The sequence below is a fragment of the Phyllobates terribilis genome, unplaced genomic scaffold, assembly GCF_046119375.1.
Source record: "Phyllobates terribilis strain yellow unplaced genomic scaffold, ASM4611937v1 Scaffold_2__4_contigs__length_985480577, whole genome shotgun sequence".
NCBI classification, from domain to species: Eukaryota; Metazoa; Chordata; class Amphibia; order Anura; family Dendrobatidae; genus Phyllobates; species Phyllobates terribilis.
The window spans coordinates 171337794-171364444 of record NW_027362762.1 but is presented as its reverse complement, the minus strand read 5'-3'; the positions used below and the strand labels follow the sequence as shown (position 1 = coordinate 171364444).

Genomic DNA, 26651 nt, shown 5'->3' with positions numbered 1-26651 from the left:
CTGATTGACATATGATATCAATTTTTAAAATGTGTCCAATTATGGCCCATCCATATTGGATAAACCATGAAATGTATATAGTAAAAACATTGTGAGAGTTTAGAATAACATTCAAGGTTGCTGGTTGCTAAATAGTGAAAGATTAGAAGATGGAAAGGAATATTTTGCACATGAAAAGCACAAATGGGAAATCTGCATGAAAAATATTTCAATCTTGTGCAACATGTGTGACAGTTTTGCACTAAGATGGGGCAAGAATAAACAACTTGCAATTATACCAAATGGGAATTAGGTCTGGACTTTAGCCATTCAAACACATGAATATGCTTTGAAATAAACCAGGAGTCTCAAATAAGTGTCCCCTGAGGCTGCTTCATGTGGCCTGCAGACACTGTAGACCCCTTAATGATCGCGGCCAGATCCAAGGGTCCGAAGAAGTCAGCACTTTATTTCAGTTGAATGTGCGTTCTTGGATGCACATTCAATTGACATGTATTACCGAGAAGAGACAAGCTCTCTGCACAGAAATACCAATGCCAGCCGCCAGCCAACCTGTGGCCAGCAGCTAACATCGGCATATTGGTGCGGTAGCGTATGACGTCACTGCCATGCACCGAGACGATGATGTCAGCAACTGCCATTGGTATTGCTGTGCAGAGAGCTTGTCTCTGCGTGGCAATACATTTCAATTGAATGTGTGTCCAAGGACGCACATTCAACTGGATTAAAGTGTTGCCAATGGCAAACCCCAGGATTGGGCCGCAATCATCAAGGGGTCCACAGTGCCTATGGGCCGCATGTGCAGAAAAGAGGATACCAAGGGAATGGCGGACAGATGAGAAGAACCTTTTTTTTTCTTTTATGTGTATTTGAAAAACGGCACTATAGGGAACATTACTACAATATGGGGACCTGGATGGGGTCTTTACTACAAGATGGGGACATTACTACAATATGGGGACCAAAATGGGCATTATTACAAGATGAAAACGAGGATGGTCACATTACTACAAGAAGATAACCAGGATGGGGCATTAGTACAAGAAGGGGACCAGGATGGTGCATTACTGCAAGATGAGGACTAGGATAGGCACAATACTACAAGATGGGGACATTGCTACAAGATGGGGACCATAATTGGGTATTACTACACGAAGGGGACCAGGATGGGGTATTAGTACAAGATCAGGACCAGGATGGGGACATTACTCCAAGATGAGGAGTGGATCAGGATGGGGCATTACTACAAGTTTAGGACCAGGATGGGTCACATTACTACAAGATGTTTGCCAGAATTACTATATTGTGCTAATTGTAAGACAATATTACTGTATGTGGCCAATTCAAAGAAACAAAATTGCAAAAAAAATTCTAAATAAAGCATGAAAAAATATGTTGCCGCTAAAAATGCTGTTTTATATATAAACTAAAGTAAACCAAAAAAGTGCAAGTTTGTTATTGCCACATCCATAATGACCCAAGCTTTAAAACTGTACCATAACCCATACGATGAAGGCTATTTAACAAAATTAACTAAACACAGCAAAAATGTTCAAAAAAATGATCAAAAGATGCATAGAAAAAAATTGTATCGCTCAAAATGTCACTTTCTCCTGCGAAGAATGAGGCCCCCTAGATTCAATTTTTTTCTATGTGTAGCCCATATACCCAGTCGAATTTGAGACCCCTGATCTAAACCATTCCATTGTACCTCTGGCAGTTTGTTTAGCATTGTTGTCCTGCTGGAAGGTAAATCTACACCCCAATCTTTTCCAGGCTCTAACAGGTTTTCCTCCAGGATTGTCCTGTATTTAGCTCCATCCATTTTCCCATCAATCCTAACCAGCTTCCCTGCCCCTGCTGAAGAAAAGAAGCATCCATACAGCATGATGCTGCCACCACCATGTTTGACAGTGGGGATGGTGTTTTCAGGGTGATGTGCAGTGTTAATTTTACACCACACATAGCATTTTGCATTTAGCTCAAAAAGTTTGGTCTCATCTGACCAGAGCACATTCGTCCACATGCTAGCTGTGCCCCCTACATGGCTTTTTGCAGACTGCAAATGGAATTTCGCATAGCTTGTTTTCAAAAATGGCTTTCTTCTTGCCACTTATCCATAAAGGCCAGATTTGTGGAGTATATGGCTAATAGTTGTCTTGTGGACAGATTCCATGAGCTGTGGATCTCTGCAGCTCCTCTAGAGTGACCATGGGCCTCTTCGCTGCTTCTCTAATTAGTGCTCTCCTTCTCCTTGCTTGAGATGTCAAATTAGGTGGACAGCCATGTCTTGGTAGGTTTGCAGTTGTGTCATTCTCCTTCCAATTTTGGATGATGAATTGAACAATGCTCCGTGAGATGTTCGAAGCTTGGGCTATTTTTTTATAGCTTAACCCTGCTTTATTCTTCGCTACCACTTTATCCCTGACCTGTGTGGTGTGTTTCTTGGTTTTCATTAAACTGTTTGATCCTTAATGTTCTCAAAAAACCTATGAGGCCTTCACAGAGCAACTGTAGTTATACTGAGAATAAACTACACACAGGTTGACTCAATTTACTAATAATGTGACATCTGGAGGCAACGTGTCACTCAGGGTTTTATTGGGGTATGAGACTATAGGGTGCTGAATACAAATACACATCACAAATGCACATCACAATTTTCAGATTTATGATTTTAAAATATTTAGAAAACCATGTATAATTTCCTTTACAGTTCACAAATATTTGCTACTTTATGCTTGTTATATCACACAAAATCCCAATAAAATGCATTTAAGTTTGTAGTTGAAAAATGAAAAAATTTGGAAAAGCTTACGGGGTATGAATACTTTTTCAAGGCACTGTATGTTATTAGCAGCATATGTTTGTCACTATCTATCTGTATCATGCATCTGAATTTTATTTATAGAAGCCAATGGCTTCTATATTTGTAGTTTCGCAGTTTTTAAAGTTGAAAATAGACTTAAAGCGCACCTGTCAGCAGGATTGTGCTCAGTAAACTACACTGTGTGCAGAATTATTAGGCAAATTGTATTTTAGAGGATTATTTTTATTATTGATCAACAACTGTGTTCTCAATCAACCCAAAAGACTCATAAATATCCAAGCTTAATATTTTTGGAAGTTGGAGTGTTCTTTTTTTAGATTTGGCTATCTTAGGAGGATATCTATTTGTGCAGGTAACTATTACTGTGCAGAATTATTAGGCAACTTAATAAAAGCTAAATATAATCCCATCTCAATTGTTTATTTTCACCAGGTAAACCAATATCAGTGCCAAAAATTTAGAATTAAACATTTCTGACATGCAAACAAAAACCCCAAAAATTAGTGATCAATATAGCCACCTTTCTTTATGATGACACTCAACAGCCTTCCATCCATAGATTCTGTCAGTTGCTTGATCTGTTTTCGATCAACATTGCGTGCAGCAACCACCACAGCCTCCCAGACACTGTTCTGAGAGGTGAACTGTTTTCCCTCGCTGTAGATCTCACATTTTATAATGGACCACAGGTTCTGTATGGGGTTCAGATCAGGTGAACAAGGGGGCCATGTCATTATTTTTTCTTCTTTTAGACCTTTACTGGCCAGCCACGCTGTGGAGTAGTTGGATGCATGTGATGGAGCATTGTCCTGCATGAAAATCATGTTTTTCTTGAACGATACCGACTTCTTCCTGTACCACTGCTTGGAGAAGTTGTCTTCCAGAAACTGGCAGTAGGTCTGGTAGTTGAGCTTCACTCCATCCTCAACCCGAAAACGTCCCACAAGTTCATCTTTGATGATAGCAGCCCATACCAGTACCCCACCTCCATCTTGCTGGCGTCTGAGTCGGAGTGGAGCTCTCTGCCCTTTACTGATCCAGCCTCTGGCCCATCCATCTGGCCCATCAAGAGTCACTCTCATTTCATCAGTCCATAAAACCTTTGAAAAATCCGTCTTAAGATACTTCTTGGCCTATTCTTGACGTTTTATTTTATGTTTCTTGTTCAAAGGTGGTCGTTTTTCAGCCTTCCTTACCTTGGCCATGTCCCTGAGTATCGCACACCTTGTGCTTTTTGATACTCCAGTAACGTTGCAGCTCTGAAATATGGCAAAACTGGTGGCGAATGGCATCTTGGCAGCTTCACGCTTGATTTTCCTCAATTCATGGGCAGTTTTTTGCACCTTTTTTGGCCAACACGCTTCTTGCGACCCTGTTGGCTATTTGCCATGAAATGCTTGATTGTTCGGTGATCACGCTTCAAAAGTTTGGAAATTTCAAGACTGCTGCATCCCTCTGCAAGACATCTCACAATTTTGGACTTTTCAGAGCCCGTTAAATCTCTCTTCTGACCCATTTTGCCAAGCAAAGGTAGTTGCCTAATAATTAAGCACATATAGGGTGTTGATGTCATTAGTCAACACCCCTCCTCATTACAGAGATTCACATCACCAGATTTACTTAATTGGTAGTTGGCTCTCAAGCCTATGCAGCTTGGAGTAGGACAACATGTATAAAAAGTATCAAAGTGATCAAAATACGCATTTGCCTAATAATTCTGCACGCGGTGTACATACACTGTCATGTGGGCTACATTACACTTAAAATGACACCTTGGTTGATGAAATCCATCCTGTGGATTTGTTTAATCTTTACTTTTAGTTAGGAGATAATGATATGCTCATGCCTCGGGGCGGCCTGTGGGGGGTGCTCTATCTGGTGCTCTGCTTACATATTCATCTGTATGCTCTTATGACAGCTCACTGTGCTTTCACTGACCTGTCTCCTATTTTACCTAGCCCCGCACTACTAGATGCATTATGTAAACTAGGGGGCAGGTCACTGAACGATCAGTGAGCTGTCATAAGAGCATACAGATGAATATATAAGCAGAGTACAAGATAGAGTGCCCCCCACAGGTTGCCCCAGATTACACAAGAACCACAGGACGAATTTAATCAACCAAGGTATCATTTTAATCATTTGTAATATCGCCCACCTGACAGTGTATGTAGTTTACTGAGCACAATCCTGCTGACAGGTGCGCTTTAAGTCCATCAAGTTCAACTTATAGCCTAACATGTTGATCCAGAGGAAGGCACAGACACTAATAGCTCCAAATTAGTGGAAAAATTCCTTCCTAAATCCACATATGGCAATCAGATTAGCTCCATGGATCATTGCATATCACATAATCTAATGATGACAATAACCTGTAATATTAAATTTATCAACAAAAGCATCCAAATACTTCTTGAATTTTAATAGTGAATCTACCATTACAACATCATATGGCAAAGAGTTCCATAGTTTTGCCATGAGAGTCTATGCCTATTTAATGCATTCCATAATTTTCTTTGCCTTGGCTAGATTTGCCTGACACTGATCACTAATGTGGAGTTTGCCAACCACCTATACACCCAAGTCTTTTTCATTGAGTTTTACCCAGTGTTTTACAATTCAGTACATAATTGTACAGTTCATTTTCTTTGCCCAAGTGCATAGCCTTACATTTATCTACATTAAACGTCAATTGCCATTTGTCAGTCAATCCTCCAGCTTACATTAATCCTTCCGTAATATTAAATTATCCTCTTCTGTTTTGATTACTCTGCAGAGTTTAGTATCATCTGCAAATATTGTAATTCTACTCTGTATGCCCTATACAAGATTATTAATAAATATATTAAAAAGAAGAGGGCCCAATACTGACCCCTATGGCACCCCACTGTTAACTGTGACCCAATCCGAGTGTGTTCCATTGCTACCATCCTTTGCTTCCTGTGAATGAGCCAGTTAACCAAGTTACACATATTTCCCCTAGCACCATTATTCTCATTTTATGTACCAACCTTTTGTGTGGCACAGTATCAAACGTCTTTGAAAAGACCATATAGACAACATCTACTGTGTTTCCCTGGTCCAATCTGAAACTTACCTCCTCATAGAAGCTGATTAGTTTGACAGGACCGATCCCTCATTAAACCATGTTGATGCTGGGTCATGAGGTTATTCTTATTGAGATGCTCCAGGATAGCACCTCTTAGGAATCACTCAAGGATTTTACTCACAGTAGAGGTTAAACTTACTGGCCTATAATTTTCAGCCTCCGATTTTGTTCCCTTTTTGAATATTGTCACCAAATTTTCTATGCAGCAGTTCTGTGGTACAGACCCTGTTAATATAGAATCTATGAATGTTAAAAATAATGGTCTGTCTAACACGATACTTAATTCCTGCAGTACTCAGGGGTGTATGCCATCTGGCCTAACACTGTATCATGGCCCATTTAGTAGCCCCCACACTGTATGATGGTTCCCCTTAGTAGCACACACACTGTATCATACCCCCTTAGTAATCTACCCTATGTATGAGGGACCGCTTAGTAGACTCCACTATGTGTGAAAGCCCCCTTAGTAGCCCCCATGTTATAAGATGGTCCACTTAGTTGCCCCCACTATGTGTGAGGGCTCCCTTAGTAGCCCAGACTATGTATGATTAACCCCTTAGTAGCCCCCACACTGTATGATGGCCTCCCTAGTAGCCCCCACACTGTTATTATAGCTCTCTTAGCAACCCCCACTTTGTTATTATGATCCCTTATTTGCCCCCACACTATTATGGCCCCCTTAGTAGCCCCCAGAATGTTATGGTCCCCTTAATAGCCCCCACACTATTATGGCCCCATCAGTGGCCTCTACATTATTATTCATAATGACAGTCATACAATCTTAAAATAAAAAAATATACATCATATACTCACCCAAAGCCAGCGAGTCTAGCAGACAGTGATAGATCCCGGGGACTCAGACGTGATGATGTGATTGCACCGGGACTCTCATGTCCTGTGCGTGGCGCAATGACATCATCATATCGCTCCGCCCTTTACCTACCATTCTGTAGGCCGCAGTCCTAATGTGACTTATGGTCTACAGAATGGAGAGAAGCAGTGTTGGGAGACCATGTCTCCCTGCTCCACCACACTGCGCACGCCAATACAGTTAAGGGTAGCGTAGCTCTGGGTGAGCCCCTCCAGGTCAGGGGCCCGGGCAAGCACCCCCTCTGCCTCCCCAATAGCTATGCTACTAACTTGTATGCAGTTTAGGCAAAGTTTCCCTTGAATGGAATGTGAGGAAAGTACTGGTTTTCCTTAAAGAGGTGTTCCCAGCTCCAAGATCTTATCCCATTGCAGGACCTTAGGTATCCATGGTCATGACCACTGATAATGGATACCTAAGGTCCTGCAATGCCTGCACATGAGGAAAGAGACATAGTGAATGAAAAAAAACTATGCTACATTTCTAATTGGAGGTATTTGCTAATATTATTATTATTACACCTACTACATATTGGGATAGGATCTTGGAGATGGGTATACCCCTTTAAATATATATGATGAGTATGCATCTGTGCATCTGCTTATTACAGTAATTTAACAACATAGGTGTGCAGACCCTTTTTAATTTTTTTTTCTTTTGCATTGTGTAGCCCTGTCCTTTGTGGTGTATCCTTATTCGCCCCTTTTTCCCAGAAAAGTTTTAATTAAGACCACGGCCCAGCTATCAGTATTTGGTCAGTATTCGGTCAGTATTTTTTCTCAGGAGTGGGAGCCAAAACCAGGAGTGCGTGATAAATTCAGAATTGGTGACTTGTTTCTATTATACCTTTTCTCTGATTGTACCTCACCTGGTTTTGGCTCCCACTCCTGATAAAAAATACTGACCGAATACTGACCAAATACTGATAGTGGGGTCGTGGCCTTAGAGGTAAGCCTGGATCCCATCTCTGCCCCAGTGCACATGACGTCTTCTTGGGCACATGTAGAGGGGAGCTATTAGAGTTAGGATGACTTCTACATTTTTTGATCAAAAAATGTTACCTAAGTACCTCACGTTTTTATGTATATTGCAATAGTGCCGTTCATGTAATCATTAATCCCATTGTGCTGACACAGACATTTTGCATGTCAGTCTTATTGATGGGCTTGCAGGAATAAGATTCACAGAATTCTTAAGGAGGCGCAAGCCACTTAAAAAAATTGGTGCATCTTACCAGTGGCGTGTGCCTCTTTGCAAACTCGACAGGGACTGGAGCAACATTTCTGGTGTAAAAAAATTGCAGGCACTTTTGCTCAATTCCATGGGTGAGTGTAGCCCATGCCGCCCGGCTCCTTCCTGCTCCAGATATTTTGACATGAAAACCCAAAAGTCCCAAAATTTTGGCGCAATTCCGCATTGCACAAAAATTGTGAGACTTTTCAAAGAGTTTTACAACAGGTTTTTAAATAAAAGCTTGATGAATTGAGGCAATAGTATATGTTATGTTTTGTATATTGGCCACAGTGTACAGTGGTGGCCAAAAGTATTGGCACCCCTGCAATTCTGTCAGCTAATACTCAGTTTCTTCCTGAAAATGATTGCAATCACAAATTCTTTGGTATTATGATCTTCATTTAATTTGCTTGCAAGCAAAAAAACAAAAGAGAATGAAGCAAAAATCAAATCATTGATCATTTCACACAAAACTCCAAAAATGGGCCAGACAAAAGTATTGGCACCCTCAGCCTAATACTTGGTTGCACAACCTTTAGCCAAAATAACTGTGAACAACCGCTTACGGTAACCATCAATGAGTTTCTTACAATGCTCTGCTGGAATTGTAGACCATTCTTCTTTGGCAAACTGCTCCAGGTCCCTGATATTTGAAGGGTGCCTTCTCCAAACTGCCATTTTGGGATCTCTCCACAGGTGTTCTATGGGATTCAGGTCTGGACTCATTGCTGGCCACCTTTGAAGTCTCCAGTGCTTTCTCTCAAACCATTTTATAGTGCTTTTGGAAGTGTGTTTTGGGTCATTGTCCTGCTGGAAGACCCATGACCTCTGAGGGAGACCCAGCTTTCTCACACTGGGCCCTACATTATGCTGCAAAATTTGTTGGTAGTCTTCAGACTTCATAATGCCATGCACACGGTCAAGCAGTCCAGTGCCAGAGGCAGCAAAGCAACCCCAAAACATCAGGGAACCTCCGCCATGTTTGACTGTAGGGACCGTGTTCTTTTCTTTGAATGCCTCTTTTTTTTTTCTGTACACTCTATGTTGATGCTTTTTCCCAAAAGCTCTACTTTTGTCTCATCTGACCAGAGAACATTCTTCCAAAACGTTTTAGGCTTTCTCAGGTAAGTTTTGGCAAACTCCAGCCTGGCTTTTTTATGTCTCGGGGTAAGAAGTGGGGTCTTCCTGGGTATCCTACCATACAGTCCCTTTTCATTCAGACGCCGACGGATAGTACGGGTTGACACTGTTGTACCCTCGGACTGCAGGGCAGCTTGAACTTGTTTGGATGTTAGTCGAGGTTCTTTATCCACCATCCGCACAATCTTGCGTTGAAATCTCTCGTCAACTTTTCTTTTCAGTCCATATCTAGGGAGGTTAGTCACAGTGCCATGGGCTTTAAACTTCTTGATGGCACTGCGCACGGAAGACACAGGAACATTCAGGTCTTTGGAGATGTACTTGTAGCCTTGAGATTGCTCATGCTTCCTCACAATTTGGTTTCTCAAGTTCTCAGACCGTTCTTTTCTCCATGCTCAATGTGGTACACACAAGGACACAGGACAGAGGTTGAGTCAACTTTAATCCATGTTAACTGGCTGCAAGTGTGATTTAGTTATTGCCAACACCTGTTAGGTGCCACAGGTAAGTTACAGGTGCTGTTAATTACACGAATTAGAGAAGCATCACATGATTTTTCAAACAGTGCCAATACTTTTGTCCACCCCCTTTTTTAGGTTTGGTGTGGAATTATATCCAATTTGGCTTTAGGACAATTCTTTTTGTGTTTTTTCATTGAAGACAAATTAAATGAAGATAATAATACCAAAGAATTTGTGATTGCAATCATTTTCAGGAAGAAACTGAGTATTATCCGACAGAATTGCAGGAGTGCCAATACTTTTGGCCACCACTGTATATGTGCACTTGCATATTAATTTTATACTATGGGTGTGCAGGCCCTTTTTTATGTTTTTTTTTCTACTGAGTATGGAGTCTTACAGGCTACGCTTCATGGAAGAAAAGTATGTGTAACACAGGTACCGGAATGCAACGCACAAAGAACACGAGGCGGAAACACTCAGGGATTGATAAAACAACTTTATATATATAACAATAACATTAAACAGCAACAAAGCAAATCAACAATAAACTTGAAATAACAAAAGGAGTCCCTCACTAAGTAATGGTAATGTTCTTTTCGGGAATGTGGTGCACCCAGTCGTGGGAGTCACTACGAAAGTTTTCTTTCTCTCTTTATGACCCCTTATGGTCACCAGGTTTTCCCGCTAGGCCGCAAGTCTCTTTCTGATGTAATCAATCAAGTCCCGTTGAGTATCCCTCGCATCAGCTGGCCCCCTCCTAACCTTGAGTCCTAATCCCAACTGTCCTCAGTACCGTGGATGAGAGTGGGAAGTGATGGCCCTGCTAACTTACGCAGTTCCTCCGCAATCGCAGGCATGCTTCTCCTGTTGCAGACTTCTCACGGCTCTTCTCGGCTTGACCCTCGATGGTACTAAGAGAAGACTAAGCCTTGGCTCTTGTCTCGGAGGCCCAATCAGCATAGGGCGCAGATTCTGGCTTTAACCAGCATAGGTGGAATTTGGAGTTCTCGTGCGAGGAATTCCGACCGTTCCAGGTGGCGGCTGGCACCCGGGTGATGCAGGCTTCTCGCTGAGGCCCTTTACACTGGACTCAGCGACGTCTCTGGCGCACGTCTGCTCCACTCTCCTGCTTGGCACCAAATCTGCCTGCAGTATGGCGCACAGGGCTTTTATATACAGGAAGTTCTCCCTATGGGTCACCCGATCAGGTCCAATTTCTGAATTCACTCCCCCTGCAAATATTCCAGCACAATTTGGTTCTGATTGATCTCGCCTAGCCAGCAGATGGCAGCCTTTCCTCACAAGTGGCACATCCTGCAAGAGTTCTTCAGGGAATTTGCTGCTTCTTATTACATATGCAAATTAGCTCTCTCACAAAGTTAGACTATTTAAAATAAAACACTAAGGTGTCACACTCAGCTCACCAGGCTCTGCTTTACACCAGTGAGTGGTAAATACCATGAAACGGACTGACTGTAGATGGTTTGGTTTCTCATTTGCCATTTATCTTTGATCATTTTGCAAGACTTCTTAAAAATTGAAAATTCGCTCATCACAAATTCAGTTGTGGCTTCCATCTTGCTGAATAGTACAGGGCCATTGAAAAAAGTTAAAAAGAAAATATTCTCACATCATTGCTCACATCTCCGGCCGCACTCCACGCCTCCATCACATTGCATCTCCGACCCGGTTCTCACTCTAAGCTCCTGCATGCAAGCAAGCTCAGGAGTTAAGTGCACATGCACCGGGCCACAACTTCTGGCTGCAGGTGCCGGAGGTCACTAAGCTTGTGTAGCTAATAGCAATGAGCGAGCACTAAAATGCTCGGGTACTGGTAGCTTGGGTTGAGCAAATTGGAATGCTCGAGTGCTCAGTCCGAGTAACGAGCCCAATGTATGTCTATGGGAAACTCGAGCATTTTTCCGACGGCCCTCCTCCAGCGGTCTGCAGAGGGCCTAAAAATTGCCCAAATCGATGGGAACAGTATTAAAATGACATGGGAACAACATGGGGAAAACCCATTGAAGCATCTCTGACTCCCAGGTCACTGCTGTCAACAACATTGTCATAGGTATTACGCCACTTTTACGGACTCACAATAAAACATCCAAAAATGAAAACAAAATGGATTTTCCTGGGAAAAATTTTAAGGAACATCCTTTCCAGGGTAATGACTTGTATATAAGGCAAAATAAAAAAAACAAAAACAAAAATGCTCCTCCACACCTTGGGCTGTGTTCACACGTTGCGTTTTTGATGCATTTTTGCATTTTTGCATTGCTTTCTACGGTTAAAAATGCATTCACCAGGAAATGTCATTTTAACATTTTACAACCTTATCTGGCCATGTGGTGTGTGAGACATCATCAGACACATACTGTTTCATTTATGAAGGAGGGACTCTGAAAGTCACAAACACTATTTTTATAGGGCCATCAGGCAGCCCTTACTATTCTTAAAGGGCCAGCAGTCGGCTATGCTTTGTTGTTCCCATTATGAACGAGTGGGTATCCTATACTGTTATTACATATGCAGTGACTGCAAGGGCTGCCAAAAATCAGGACGCACCCCAATACTCCTTTGAAGAGACATAGAGGAGGGTCTCAGTAAAAAAAGTGTTCCCATTATAAAGGAGTGGGTCTCCTATAGCGGTAATGCCCATGCAGTGACTGCAAGGGCTGCCAAAATTTGGGAAAAACCCCAATACCAATTTAAAGACACATAGAGGTGTGTGTAACGGGTCTGGGAGGCGGAACCTCTGAGCTACTATACAAGGGGGCGGTCCTTGTAAGGGAGCGGGTGGCGACCAGGGAAGACGGGCAGGCAGTCACAGCAGGTGACCGGGACAGTCTCTGGGTGAACGGACAGGAGATCACGGCAAGTGACCGGGGCAGTCTCTGGATGAACGGGCAGGAGGTCACGGCAAGTGACCGGGGCAGTCTCTGGATGAACGGGCAGGAGGTCACGGCAAGTGACCGGGGCAGTCTCTGGATAAAGGGTTGGTACGACCTGTGACGGCTGAGCCTCCAGGTAGGCTAGCAGGCAGATGGTAGACGTGAGCTCCCAGGTGAGCAGGTGAGAGTCACTGGATAAGCGGGTGGTCACAGCATGTGACGGCGGAGCCTCCAGGTAGACCAACAGACAGGCAGCAGATGAGCGCTCCAGGTGAGCGGGCAGGAGTCTCCGGACAGGCGGGTCGTCACAGCACGTGACGGCGGAGCCTCCAGGAAGACTAGCAGACAGGCAGCAGATGAGCGCTCCCAGGTGAGCGGGCAGGAGTCTCTGGACAGGCGGATGGTCACAGCACGTGACGGCGGAGCCTCCAGGTAGGCTAGCAGGCAGGTAGCAGATGTGCGCTCCCAGGTGAGCGGGCAAGCTGGTCCATAGACAGACTGACAGGAGTTGGAGGGCAGACCGTCGGACCTCAGGCTAGCAGGCAGGTAGCAGAGATGCGCTCCCAGGTGAGCGGGCAAGCTGGTCCTTAGACAGACTGACAGGAGTCGGTAGGCAGACCGTCGGACCTCAGGCTAGCAGGCAGGTAAGCGGAATATCTGGCAGGAATCAGACAGCAAACTGGCAGGAATCTGGCAGGTAACTGGCAACAGGACCTGAGGGCTGAAGCAGAGTAGTGAACAGTGCAACAACATTGCTCGGGCACCTCCATTTTGGAGGAGGTGCCTTATATATGGTGAAGTCCTCCGGCCATTGGCCGGGGACTCCTTAGGACGGCGCGCGCGGCCCCTTTAAGAGGGAGGGAGCGCGCGCGCGCGCCCTAAGCACAGTGGCCGGGAAGGAGCGCGCGCTGCCAGCAGAGCGGGAGGAGGACGCCGGGCTCGGAGCAGAGGGGTGAGGGGAACAGCATCCCTGCCTAGCAGAGGGCAGGGACGCCGGCACTACAGTGTGCCACAGTAACAACATGTTCTCATTAGTAAGGAGAGGGTCTGCTATCCAGTTATAGGGTATCCAGTGAGTACAAGGGCTGCCAAAATTTAGGAAATACCCCAATAACAATTTAAAGACACATAGAGCTGGGCCACAGTAATGACATGTTCCCATTAGAAAGGAGCGGGTCTGCTATACAGTTATAGGGTATGCAGTGAGTCCAACGGCTGCCAAAATTTAGGAAATATCCCAATAATTTAAAGACACATAGAGCTGGGCCACAGTAAGGATATGTTCCCATTAGAATGGAGTGGGTCTCCCATGCTGTTTGCCTATGCAGTGAATGCAACAGCTGCAAAAAATTTGGAGGAACTCCAATGTCCATCGCAAGAGACGTAGATGTCAGAGGGCCTCCTGAAAACAATGTTCCCATTATTAGGAAGTGGGTCTTCTATACTGCTTGCCTATGCAGTGAATGCAATGGCTGACAAAAATTTGGAGGAACTACAATGCCTCTTGCTTGAGACGTAGATATGGTGATATGGTAGATATTATGCTGATATATTGATAGAGGGTGAGGATGAAGAGAAGGAGGAGGATAAGAGCAAATAGGTAAAATCAGGAAGCTTATACCCATGTCTGTCTGTGAAGATAGAGGATGCGAATAGAGTTAGACCGCCCAAAAACAAGACACTGTATTTGAGTTTATGCTATGCTGCTATCATTTGGTGGTGTTGAGAAGTCTGGTCCAATCCAGCCCTTGTTCATTTTTATAAGAGTCAGCCTGTCAGCATTTTCAGTTGACAAGTAGATGCGCCTATCGGTTATAATTTCACCAGCGGCACTAAAAACTCACTCTGACAAAACTCTGGCAGCAGGGCAGGCCAGGACCTCCAAGGCGTAGAGAGCCAGTTCATGTGACATGTCCAGCTTGGATACCCAATAATTATAAAGCACAGAGGAATCATGGAGGACGTTGGTACTGTCGTCAAGGTACTCCCTCACCATCTTCCCAAAGTTTTCCCTCCTTGTGAGAGTACCCCGCGTCTCAGGGCCTGTGCGATGAGAGGGTCTGAGAAAACTGTCCCAGAACTTTGACAGTGTTCCCCTGCCTCTGCTGGATTGCATTTGTGTCTCTCTCGCCTGTTTCAGATGGGAATTTTAAAATAATTCCGCAACAAGGGCCTTCTCATACTGCCCAATTTTATGAGGCTTGTCTTGCGTGGGAATAAAAGACAGAAAGTTCTCCTTGTAGCATGGGTCTAGACGTGTCACCAATCAGTAATGACTGTCTCCCAAAATTTGGATAATACGAGGGCCACGGGAAAGGAAGCGTAACATAAACTCAGCCATACGTGCCAGACTGCTAACAGGCAAGACTTCTGTGTCCTCACCAAGAGGACGACTGACCATGCTCTTTCCTCCTCCTCCTCCCCCTGTCCTCAGGCCATCCACGCTGAACAGACGGTATGACAGTTGTGCAGGTAGTACCGTCTATAGCGCATGAAACTAGCTCCTCCTCTTCCTCATTGTCACACAATCCACGTTGTATAAGATGAGGCTGGGCTGTGTGTAATCACCCTGTATGGTTCCTTTCTCCATCTCATCTCCATCTTGATTGTGAGCAGAGAGCGTTTCAGAAGACAGAGAAGCAGGATGGTGACGCTAATTATGGTGTCATCGCCGCTCACCATCTTGGTGGAGTCCTCAAAGTTTTGGAGGATGGTACATACAGTGCTGGCCAAAAGTATTGGCACCCCTGCAATTTTGTCAGATAATGCTCAGTTTCTTCCTGAAAATGATTGCAATCACAAATTCTTTGGTATTATTCTCTTCATTTAATTTATCTTCAATGAAAAAAACACAAAAAGAATTGTCCTAAAGCCAAATTGGATATAATTCCACACCAAACCTAAAAAAGGGGGTGGACAAAAGTATTGGCACCCTTTGAAAAATCATGTGATGCTTCTCTAATTCGTGTAATTAACAGCACCTGTAACTTACCTGTGGCACCTAACAGGTGTTGGCAATAACTAAATCACACTTGCAGCCAGTTAACATGGATTAAAGTTGACTCAACCTCTGCCCTGTGTCCTTGTGTGTACCACATTGAGCATGGAGAAAAGAAAGAAGACAAAGAACTGTCTGAGGACTTGAGAAACCAAATTGTGAGGAAGCATGAGCAATCTCAAGGCTACAAGTCCATCTCCAAAGACCTGAATGTTCCTGTGTCTTCCGTGCGCAGTGTCATCAAGAAGTTTAAAGCCCATGACACTGTGGCTAACCTCCCTAGATGTGGACGGAAAAGAAAAATTGACGAGAGATTTCAACGCAAGATTGTGCGGATGGTGGATAAAGAACCTCGACTAACATCCAAACAAGTTCAAGCTGCCCTGCAGTCCGAGGGTACAACAGTGTCAACCCGTACTATCCGTCGGCGTCTGAATGAAAAGGGACTGTATGGTAGGATACCCAGGAAGACCCCACTTCTTACCCCAAGACATAAAAAAGCCAGGCTGGAGTTTGCCAAAACTTACCTGAGAAAGCCTAAAACGTTTTGGAAGAATGTTCTCTGGTCAGATGAGACAAAAGTAGAGCTTTTTGGGAAAAAGCATCAACATAGAGTGTACAGGAAAAAAAAAGAGGCATTCAAAGAAAAGAACACGGTCCCTACAGTCAAACATGGCGGAGGTTCCCTGATGTTTTGGGATTGCTTTGCTGCCTCTGGCACTGGACTGCTTGACCGTGTGCATGGCATTATGAAGTCTGAAGACTACCAACAAATTTTGCAGCGTAATATAGGGCCCAGTGTGAGAAAACTGGGTCTCCCTCAGAGGTCATGGGTCTTCCAGCAGGACAATGACCCAAAACACACTTCCAAAAGCACTATAAAATGGTTTGAAAGAAAGCACTGGAGACTTCTAAGGTGGCCAGCAATGAGTCCAGACCTGAATCCCATAGAACACCTGTGGAGAGATCTCAAAATGGCAGTTTGGAGAAGGCTCCCTTCAAATATCAGGGACCTGAAGCAGTTTGCCAAAGAAGAATGGTCTACAATTCCAGCAGAGCATTGTAAGAAACTCATTGATGGTTACCGGAAGCGGTTGTTCGCAGTTATTTTGGCTAAAGGTTGTGCAACCAAGTATTAGGCTGAGGGTGCTTATACTTTTGTCCCGCCCTTTTTTGGAGTTTTGTGTGAAATGATCAATGATTTGATTTTTGTTTCATTCTCTTTTGTGTTTTTTCCTTGCAAGCAAATTAAATGAAGATCATAATACCAAAGAATTTGTGATTGCAATCATTTTCAGGAAGAAACTGAGTATTATCTGACAGAATTGCAGGGGTGCCAATACTTTTGGCCAGCACTGTATGTCTGACATCCATGTCCACTCCTGAGGTCTTATGTGTGGAGTCTGAACTGAATAACGACGGCCTTGTTGATGCTGGTAGTCAACAACTGCCCTCTTCTGCTCACAAATCCTTCCCAACATCTGCAAAGCAGAGTTCCAACGCGTGGGGACATCACACACCAGTCGGTGAGCCGGGCAAAGGCGGCAGAAGTTGTAGGTGACTTTCTAAAATGGTCACACAGGCGGCGTACTTTGACAAGCAGATCCGGCAGCTCCGGGTAGGTTTTGAGAAACTGCTGAACCACGAGGTTAAGCACATGGGCCAGGCATGGTACGTGTGTGAGCTCGCCTCGCCTCAGAGCCGCCACCAGGATCTGGCCATTGTCACACACAACCATGCCTGGCTGTAGGTTCAGCGGTGTCAGCCACAGATCTGTCTGCTCTTTCAGAGCAGTCCACAACTCTTCTGCGTTGTGTGGTTTGTCACCTAAGCATATTAGCTTCAGCACAGCCTGTTGTCGCTTGGTTTGGGGTGAGCTGGACCTCAGAGTGAAGGCAAAAGGGCCAACAAGTGCTAAGCATCTCTGGGAACTCCTTCAAGATTGTTGGAAGACCATTTCCGGTGACTACCTCTTGAAGCTCATCAAGAGAATGCCAAGAGTGTGCAAAGCAGTCATCAAAGCAAAAGGTGGCTACTTTGAAGAACCTAGAATATAAGACATATTTTCAGTTGTTTCACACTTTTTTGTTAAGTATATAATTCCACATGTGTTAATTCATAGTTTTGATGCCTCCAGTGTGAATGTACAATTTTCATAGTCAAGAAAATACAGAAAAATCTTTAAATGAGAAGGTGTGTCCAAACTTTTGGTCTGTACTGTATAGATATATGTTATGGAATACCTATACTAACTATAAACAAGCAAATCTCTCCCTGACTCAGCAGCACCTCTCCCTACTCTGCCTGATTCGGGGGTAGACTGTGACGAGCATAGCGGCGCCAGGTCTGATATAGACCTGATGACGCTGTGCGGCCAGCCAATCACTGTAATGTCCACAACCAACATGGCTACGGCATTACAGTTAGGCTATGTGCCCACGATGCAGAAATGAAGCAGAAAATTTCTGCAGCATTTCTGCATCTCCCTGGCAGAAAAAAACGCATGCAGATTGTGCATGCGGTTTTCCTGCAGAATACATGCGGATCCACATGCGAGTTCACATGCGTTTCCGCATGCAGATTGACAAGCACTTTCCAGGCGATAGCATCACTTGGAAAGTGCTTGACAACTAGGTCACACTGTATAAATCCATGCAAACAGCATGGATTTATACAGTGTGAACCGTAAAAATTAAAACAAATAAAGCTATACTCACCCCCGAGGCCCCGGCGTGGCTGCAGCGCTGCTTCCTGGCTGGTTCCCGGCTGCCGGCATATCGCGAGACAGAGCGGTGAAGGGCCTGCGGTCACATGACTGTGACGTCACCGAAGGTCCTTCAGCGCTGCTGGCATTCAGAGAGAAGACGCCGGACAGGTGAGTATAAACTTTATTTGTTATTTTATTCTTTTTTTACAGGTACAATGGTACCCAGGTTTGGATGAGAGTCTCCTCTCCTCCAGAACTGGGTACCATCCGCACATAGAGACGCATAGAAGCCGCTTGTAAAAATGTACAGTCGCGGTTTCTGTGCGTCTCAATGCAAGTCAATGGCGGGAGTTCCGCTGCGCTTCCGCAAAATTAAATGACATGCTGCGGATTTTTGTACGCAGCATAAACGCTGCGGAAAAATCCGCAGCATGTGCATAGAACATGCGGAATCCCCTTGGGGACCATGGGGTGCGGATTACCTAGCATTTTACAAGCGTTTCCGCTGCGGAAATTCCGCAGCATAAACGCTTGAAAAACGCTACGTGGGCACACAGCCTTAGTGGCAAGCAATCCCTGCATGTTCTTTGGCACTCTAAAAAGCACCAAACATGCATGGTGGGGACTCGAATTCCCGCCCGAGCAACCCGGAAATACTCGCCAAGTGCAGAGCTTGTCGAGCACCGTGATGCTCGGTCAAGTACCGAGCAGTGACGAGCACGTTTGCTCATCACTAGTAGTAAATAGTGATGAGTGAATATGTTCTCTTAACCCTTTCGGCGAGCATGCTTGGGTGCTCGCCGAGTATCTTCAGCGGTGCTCAGTGTTTTCGTCACTCAGTGCTCATGATTTGCCACTGTTTGACAGCTTTAATACATGTGAGGAATACCTAATAAACAGGCATTCCTCACATGTATTAAAGCTGTCAAACAGTCGCAAATCATGCATACAGCGCGACTAAAACATAACACCCGAGCACGCTGAAGATAATCGAGAAACACCCGAGCATGCTCGTAAATCTCATCACTGGTATTTAACTCTGGGGCATGCCCTTGACTAAAGCCCGGCATAGAAAGAAAACCCAGGTTGCAGATGAGATCCAGCAAAGGCGCAGATGACCAGACTTTGGGCAGCGAACAATATGGAAGGCTGGAAGGTGTATGTGAGTATGTTTTTTTTTTCTTTTTAACCTTTTGCCTACCGCTTACCTCTCGGCCACCTCCGCTACTCCCTTCCTGCTGTCCAGCCCGGTATTCACTTTAGATCTGGGCTTTAGGAAGTCGTGGGCCCAGTATTCACTCTAGATCGGGGCTTCCAGCCAGAAGCAGGCCCTGGAGATTACTGAGCACGCTCCGGTGCTTACTTGCAGCCAATAATCCTGGCCTAGAGTGAACATCAGGCCAAGACTCATGTCCACAAGTCTTGGAGGTCACTGCGCATGCATAGCTAACTCTGGGGTCGGCTTGTGACCAGAAGCCCCGGCCTAGAGGGAACAACAGGTCGGAGATGTGACACGACTAAAGCGTGGAGGACCCGACATTGTGCAAGGAGCAGTGGGAGCGGCCACAGAGATGAGCAGTAAGGTGAGTGTAAGCATTATTTTTTATTACTACATCTTATGTTTATCATGCTCTGGGATCTGGACAGATGTCAAAGTATAATAAGGGACATTAAATTTGAGAATAACTTTTCTGAAAATCAAATTTCTCGGTAAAATAACCACTGAAGATAAAATTCTCTGAGATCTTATTGGGAGAGTTATATAGGGACAAGCTATAAGTGACCTGTTTGTGACTCTTTATGAGTCAGATCAAAAGGCCCATATATTACATTGTTACTCAATTATATGAATAGCAGCTATTTAAACCTACAGTTTGCCTGTAGGGGAAATATGTGGCCACCCACTAATTCTCCTAACAATATCAGATTAGATTAGGGTGTTTCTCCAAACCTAATGGCTTTGATTTCAAACCAGGAAGCTTTAGTTTAAGAATGTTAAAAAATGTTTAACCTGTTCTGTTTCCTGTCAAAATGGTGAGTCATATAAGCTTGAAAGCAACAAATAACTACAGTACTTCTTGAGTCTATGTAGTAATTTTCACTTACTGATTTAACTTTATATCAGTTATTAAAAGGTTATTCCCAAAATCACAAGTTATCCCCAATGTTTAGGATAGGGGATAACCTGCTGATCGCTGGGGTTCAACCTATGGGACTCCTAGTGATCCAAAAATTGGGGCTCTCGAACCCTGTGAATGGGGCTCTGTGACTTTGTCTTGAATGTAGCGGAGGTGCTCTTGCTCAACCTCCAACTCCATCCACTTTCTATGGGACTGAGAAAGCTGGCTATTTCTGGCAGTCCCATTGACAATGAGCATGAGTACCTCCGCTTGCTCCATTCAACATGAGCTGCAGCGTCCCAATCTTAGGGTTCTAGAGTCCCGATCTTAGGATGGCTGGGAGCTGCAGTAGTTGCCCCTCTCCCATCAATCTGCAATCTATCCCCTATCCTATGTGAAGTGACCGCGGGCAAGGTCGCGCGTTGGTATCTATGATCTGGCCCAGCAAGATCCCCACACACAGACTCTACCTTGATAACCGTATCTTTACTTGTATACATTTTTAACATAGCAGAACACAATAAATGACAACCGTAAATGTTCACAGCAATAACGTGTACTTATAAGCTGACCCTCACTGTCCCTACTCACACGTTACCAGTCCTTTACTCCAGAAGGATGCGTCCCCCGTCGCAGGCCTGTCTGTCTTTGCAGGAAGGCGTCCCAGCCGAAGAAAACAGGAACAGCAGACTTCACTGAAAGGAAGGAATACTTCGGCCTCTCGCCAGAGGTCCCGCTTACAGTCTCTCTGATCCGGGTAGCAGCTCTTGTGGATTCCCTTGTGTAGTCCACACTCCAGTAGCGGGGAGTGTAACAGCTGAATCCTTCAGCAGTGCGGAAGCTGGGGAAAGCTCTGAGGAAAAGATGTCAGATAACAGCAGCCACGTTGAGAGTATCCTCTAAGGCACACACGAGGACCTGCACACCGTCCTGGTTCTTTTCACAGACTCTCTCAGACTCTCCGCGCGCTTTTTCCTGCTTCTCACTCTGGTCACGTGACTCTCTAGGGTGGGACACAGGAGACTCAGTCTTTTTCTCTGTCATCACACCCTGCACAGGTGCAACCTCTGGCCACAAGGTGGCAACACCATCCTGCGTAATCATTTCTGTCACAGGCTCTATCTCAATTATCACAGAACAGCCAGAGCCTGCCAGCTCACTACACGCCCCCCCACTCAAAGGTTGGCAGTCCCTGTCAACGACCGGCTCCAGGGCGGCGATGGCTGTGGATGTGACAGGGGGCGGCTGGGAAGAGGGCCACACATATTGGTCTCTGTAGGACTGTCCTGGAGGTACCCCTGCAGGGGTCCTCGTTGTCCGCCTAACGGGTTGGATCCCCTCTCTCCGATCAGTCACCCCACTCTCTTTCCCAGTCAACATGTCAGTAGAGGAGGTAATCGGTTCAAGTGCGTCAGTCGGACGGACAGGGGTAGGCATGCATTCAATCTCTACATCCCTGGGGTCAGTGTCTCCGACAGTATTAGTGATATCCATCTCTCTAGGTATCACAGTAGGGGAGTCAGGCTGGGAACGGCAGGGGCGCAACATATTACGGTGCAAAGTTCGGATGCTGCCGCTGTCTTCGCCCTGCACTCGATAGACGGGGCCACCGGGGTACGGCTGTCCAATTACTCGATAGACTTCGGTCTCCCACTTGGGCCGGAGTTTCCCTTGCGGCTTCTTTATACGGACTAGGACCAGTTGACCTACATTCAGTGAGTCCTCTTGTACCAGAAGTGGGTCAGCGTGCACTTGATCCTGGATTTGTCGGCCTACTAGCCGGGAGACAGTCTCCATTCTCTGGCGGTGTGTTTGTAGCCAGGAAGGATAGGTACCACAGGTATCTTCTTCGGAGCTAGACAGTTGCAACTCATGGATGTCTTTGCCTGGACTGCCAAAGAGAAGGGTGTATGGGGTGTATCCGGTGACGGAATGGACTTGATTATTATAGGCCCACAGCAGTTCTGGGAGGAATCGAGGCCAGTCGGGCTTTTTGTCTTCAGCCAGTGTCCGGATCAGTTGTAAGAGGGTCCGGTTAAAGCATTCACACGCGCCATTCCCTTGTGGATGGTAAGGGCTGGTCCTGGACTTCTTGATTCCATACATCCGTTGGAGTTTTTCAATGACTCGCCCTTCGAAACAAGCCCCCTTATCAGAGTGTAGCCGCTCTGGACATCCGTAGACCCGAACGAATTGCTGACAGATGGCCTGTGCAGCTGATTCGGCAGTCTGATCCCTGGTAGCAACAGCGACGGCGAATTTCGTGAAGTGGTCCCCCATCACCAGACAGTACTGGTAGCCACTATTCGCCATTCCGATCAACAGATAGTCCACCATCAACAGCTCGAGGGGCCTCGACGTCTTAATAGTCTGGACGGGGGCACGCTGCTCCGCGGACTTGTGGAATTCACAGGTACGGCATTCTTGACAGATGTTTTCAACCAGCTTACGGAGCCCCGGACAAAAAATGAACTGCTGGGTCCACCGGAGGGTCTTGTCTATGCCGAAGTGGCCGTTCCTCCTGTGAGCTTCGCCCACCATCTCATGGGCCAACTGCACCGGGACGACAATCTGCAAACACTCCTCCAGCATATGGGATAAAAGGGCCCTGCGATACAGGACTCCATCTTTCACGATCAGCCGATCCCATTGGGCAAGCAGAGCCAAGGCTCCGGTCGATAGTTGGGCTCTCACTTCGGAGGGCGGCTTCTCTTGTTTATTCACATACTGTTTCAGTAAGACGTGCTCGGGATCTCGATCTTGAAGCTTGGCCCATTCTTGCTGGGACAGGGGAGATCCCACCACGGCTTCAATCCCTCCTACCGCATACTGGCGGCTATCTTCTATTTGCTTTGCGAGCCGGGCAAAGTCAGGCATCTCATCTTCCTCCAACTCTTCATCCCGGTCCCCCACTGGCGGGGATGATGTCACTCTAGACAGGCTGTCAGCATTCTGATTCTCGTTCCCCGCTCTGTATTTAATTTTGTACTGGAATCTAGAGAGCCTGGCCATCTAGCGCTGTTCCATTGCCCCTAGTTTGGCATTCTCTAGGTGGGCAAGAGGATTGTTGTCCGTCATGACCAGCACCTCCGCTCCTGTCAGATAGCCAGCAAATTTCTCCGTCATAGCCCAAGTCAGAGCCAAGAGTTCCAAGGGGAAGGAGCTGTAGTTGACGGGATTCTTTTCGGTATCACGGAGAGACCTACTGGCATAGGCTATCACGCGTTCTTTATTATCTTGAACTTGAGAGAGGACCGCCCCTAGACCTTGAAGGCTGGCGTCGGTGTGCAACTGAAATGGTAATGTGTTATCTGCATACGCCAGAACAGGGGGTGATGTTAGAGCAGCCTTAAGTGCCTGAAAGGATTTTTCTCGGTCAGGCCCCCAACTGATGCGTCGTCCTCTGGGACTGTTCGCGGTCCCTCGGAGAACCTCATGCAGTGGTTCAGCAAGCCGAGCAAAGTCCTTGACAAACCGACGGTAGTAGCCTGCCAGCCCCAGAAAAGCCCGGACTTCTTTGACGGTAGTTGGCTGTGGCCACTCTTGAACGGCTGCTATCTTCTCCGGAGAGGGCTGGACACCTTCGGCCGAGATCCGGTGACCCAAGTAGTCGATTTCCTGCTGGAACAGACGGCACTTGCTGGGCTTCAACTTCAAGCCGTGTCCCCTCAAGCGCTGGAACACTTGGCCAAGCTTGTGAAGATGATCCTCGAAGGTGGCGGAGTATACCACGATGTCGTCAAGGTATATCAGCGTAAACTCAAATTTAAAGTCTCCCAGACAGCGTTCCATCAGTCTCTGAAAGGTCCCTGGTGCGTTATTCAAGCCGAACGGCATCCGGTCGAACTCATACAGGCCCATGGGAAGGATGAAGGCGGTCTTTTCCCTGTCCTTCTCACTCATTGGAACCTGCCAATATCCACTGGCCAGGTCTAGGGACGAAAAATATTTGGCCTTCTTAAGGGCGGTCAGTGACTCTTCGATCCGGGGAAGTGGATATGAGTCCCGGATAGTGCAAGCGTTGAGCCTACGATAGTCTACGTAAAATCTCAGGGAACCATCTTTCTTTTTGACTATCACCACGGGTGCAGCCCACGGGTTCTGGCTTTCACGTACCACTCCGGCGTGTAGCATGGATTCTAATAGGCTTTTCACTTTCTGGTATTGTTGAGGTGGTATCTTCCGGTACCTCTCGCGGATAGGGGGGGTATCACCCGTGGGTATCTCGTGCTGGATACTGGTGGTACACCCAAAGTCTGTGTCATGCTTTGCAAAGGAGTCTTGGTGTTCCCGCAGGAGTTCCTCCACTTGAGACACTTCTTGTTTGGTGTATTGGGACGTGTCTAGCTGTACTTTTTCCCGTTGTTTTCGCCCAATGTCTTCTTCGTCTACTTGAGCGTTTATGGGGGTCCAATGGGATTCACTTCCGTGGGTAGAGCATATACCCGGGCAAGTTGAGTGCCGGCTTCAAGGGCTAGGCCTACGTCTGCGGTGTTGTTTAGCCTGACAGGGACTCTCCCGTTGCTCACGACGGCTAGAGTTCGAGCAACTAGTGGGTTTAGCTTACCCCCATTTGGGGTCCTCGGCTCGATCAACACTTCAACCCCCTCAAGTTGTCGGTGGGTGTTAAGGGGTAAGGAAATGACTGTCTCTTTTTCAGCGGGCAAAGTAATCCGGGTACGGCGTGGCACCGTAATGGCGGCTAGGGGTAGTTGTTCCTCTGCCATCTGTTGAAGTCCAACGGTCCAGATTACGCGCTGGAACGCCAGACGAGTCGGCTTATGTTTGGTGACTTTCTGCCAGTATTTGGGTCCTTTTCTTGTCAACAGCATAAGATCTAGGTCTTTCAAGATGTTCATTCCAACTATCACTGGGGTCTCGGAGCCGAAATCTTCCTTGACAATGACGATCCCTCGTTTCCCTAAGTCCTGTCCGCAGGCCTTTGTGTCCATCCAAGCAACTCTGGTCACTGGAATGGGTAGATTATTAGCCGCAATAATCTTAATGGCGGTGTCTGGGTCACAAGCAGTTCTTGGTTTGAGGTAATTTTCGTAAAACTCTTCAGAGATCGTGGTCACTTGTGACCCGGTGTCCATCAGTCCCTGTACGGCAATTCCTTCCAGGACAACTTCAAGTGTCGGTCTATCCGAGGCAAGAGCACTCCGCCGTCGGCTCTGTTTTTCCACACCCCTCTCTTTGGCCTCCCCTGCTGCGCGAGCCTCAGCTGCAGGGGTGTCTAGTTTAACGGCAGCCATTGTAGTGAGGCCCGGCGTGGTAGCTCTGCTTGTGGATATGGCTGGGGTTCCATTCGCTGGTCTGATCGAAATTCCCTTCGCTGGGGTGACTGAGGGTTTGTTCGTTGGTGCGACGGAGGTTTTTGCGGAGGGAAGTGTTGAGGACAACGATTTGCCCTATGGCGAGGATCACCGCATGACCAACACTGTCCCACGGGACGGCTAGGCTGTCTTCGCTGGTCTCCCTGTCGGTCTAATGTTAACTGTAATATCTGTTTCTGTAAGTCTGCTACCATCTGTTTCAGGTCTTCCGTGTCACTGTTCGGATTTTTAATGTCAGATATGGATCTGCACGCAGCACCTGGAATCCCCACATCCATGACGGGTCCCCTTGAACGTACTATGGCTTCCTGTTTGACTTCAGCAAAAGTAAGAGTCGGCATCATCCGGATCAAGTCCTGTAACGTGCGGTTAAGATACTGGTCTCTCAGTCCTATTACAAATTGGTCTCTCAGTACCAGGTCACGAGGAGCCATACCAGCTAGTTGTTCCCCTTTTCCACAGGCTTGTTCAAGGAGTACCTGAAGGGCGTTCGCATATTGGGGAATATCCTCCCATTCAAGCTGCGTCCGTCTAAAGAACATGTGTCGCAGTGTTCCCTGGTATGTGGTCGGCCCATAGGTGTTCTCCAGCACCCGCACCAAATCATCCACTGTACGCTGGCCCCTGACCGTCTCCAGTCTGACTGTCGTCCATGCCTCCCCCTCTAGCGTCAGTACCGCCATTTCTGCCAAGGTCTTAGGGTCAATATTATACATGTCCCCCAGTATCCGGACTTGTTCCGCCCACTCTGTTACAGGGTAGTTTCGTCCGCCAAATTTCCTGACCTGATTCACAATAGACACCGGCGGGGCTTTCTGACTGTACACGTGGCCTGGGTGGGAATCTTGTTGGTCACAGATCCTGCCGACTACGCCAGATGAAGTGACCGCGGGCAAGGCCGCGCGTTGGTATCTATGATCTGGCCCAGCAAGATCCCCACACACAGACTCTA

General features: G+C 46.3%; 1 protein-coding gene across 2 annotated transcripts in view; it reads left to right on the top strand.

Annotated features, from left to right (window-relative positions):
• The window catches only part of LOC141250834 (glycoprotein-N-acetylgalactosamine 3-beta-galactosyltransferase 1-A-like), an 88192-nt gene that overhangs the window by 51055 nt on the left and 10486 nt on the right, over nucleotides 1–26651 (top strand). The gene's annotated exons all lie outside the window — the stretch shown is intronic.